Source organism: Carlito syrichta, unplaced genomic scaffold (genome assembly GCF_000164805.1).
Source record: "Carlito syrichta isolate Samal-C Ts95f unplaced genomic scaffold, Tarsius_syrichta-2.0.1 Scaffold315198, whole genome shotgun sequence".
NCBI lineage: Eukaryota > Metazoa > Chordata > Mammalia > Primates > Tarsiidae > Carlito > Carlito syrichta.
The window spans coordinates 1,098,124-1,099,886 of record NW_007259294.1 but is presented as its reverse complement, the minus strand read 5'-3'; positions in this window follow the sequence as shown (position 1 = coordinate 1,099,886).

Here is a 1,763-nt window from a genome sequence, read left to right as displayed (position 1 = left end):
CTGCGGTGGCCATGAGCATGCCACTGCACTCCAGTCTGGGCGACAGAGTGAGACTCCAACTCAAAAAAAAAAGTTACTTAGGTGATTCTAATGTGCAGCCAGGATTGAGAACGACTGAACTAGGTGAAAGGTCCTGTGCCAGGGTCTGATTCAAAGCATGGATGGGTGTGCAAGATCTTAAGCCCGGTCTGATTGGTTTTGTAATGGGTAGCTAGGCAGGCTTAGTGAGAGATGAAGCCACAGGAGATATTGGGGAGGGCCTGAAATGCATAGACTGAGAAATTTATACCGAATTTAACTGGCAATAGGGAGCCATAGAGGGTTACTGGCTAGGGAGGAGGCATAAGTAGGTAGTCAGAAGTATACAGAGATATTAAAGGGTCCAGCTATTTACAGGTTAGGAATTGTACTTTAATTTTTCTTATGGAGTAGACTAGAAAAGAATCCGAGCTTTTTTTTTTTTTTTTTTTTTTTTGAGTTGTTGTCTCCCTCTGTCACCCAGACTGGAGTGCAGTGGCCGCTTCCGGTCACTGCTGCCTCGACCTGCTGGGCTCCGGCGATCCTTCCGCCTCAGCCTTCCACGTCGCTGGAACTACAGGCGCGCGCTACCACGCCCGGCTAGTTTTTGTTTTATTGTAGAGAAGAGGTCTTGCCAAGTTGCCCAGGCGGGTCTCGAACCACCGGGCTCAGGCAATCCACTCACATCAGCCTCCCAAAGCGCTGGGATTACAGGCTGAGTCACCGAGGCCGGCGAATCCGAGTTTAAAAAACTGCTGTACCATTAGTTCAAGGTCAACTTCCCTCAGCACCCAGGTCCATTGGTCCCTCGAGAACAGGGACTTGTCCAAATGTCTTCGTAGTACCTGGCACATTGTATATAGAACATGGCAGTCTCTTACTCGTGTTTGCCGACTGACTCAGTGAGTGTAGACTCCTCGGTCAGCCCATCTCGATTTCAGGAGGGCTGGCACTCTGGGCCGGCTTTCGCTTCGCATGCAAAGCGCTGGGGACGGTTCCCCTCACCGGTAGCCTTTGCCCCTCACATCCCCACCCCCTGCTAGCCATTCTGCCAACTCCTGCTCCGTCTCCGTCTCCTCCCCGCTCCGTCCCTCCGGTGTGACACGCTGCCACCCGGCTTCCCGGCTCGGCGTCAGGCTCCAAACCTGTCTTTCACCCATTGTTCAGTTTCCGGTGAGTCAAGTTCAACCCCAGGTTCAACCACTACAATGACGGCCACACACACATACCCTCACAGACACCTCGAAGGAGGCGCCCGTCCGCCACCGGCCCCGAGGCCTACAAAGCAGGGACGGCAGGAGCTCCCACTCCCGCAGCCCTCGACGGTGGGGGCGCGAGTGGAAGCCCCTCTCCCCAGTGAGCTGCCCCTCTGCGAGAGAGCGCCCAGCCCCCAGGGGCGTGGCCGCTCCGGCCCCGCCCCCGCCCCCGCCCCCGCCCGCCCCCTCGCCTGCGAGAGAGCCCCCGCCCGGCACCCGGCCGCCGCGCCCCGCTCCACGTACGCGCGCCCCTCCCTCTCCGGCCGCGGAGCCTTGCCGAGGGGGATGCTCTAGGTCCCCCCTCCCCTGGGAACTGCGCATTTCCGCGCGCCAGGGCGGCTCGGGCTCCGGTCGGCCCCCGCGGCGGCGGCCCGCGTTCCGCGTTCCCGGGAAGTTGTCTCCGGAGCCCGCGGCGCCTCGGTCTCCGCCCCCTGAGCCCCGCTCCCTGCCCAGAGCTGGGATCTGCGAGCCGCCCGGCCCGGGGGCGTC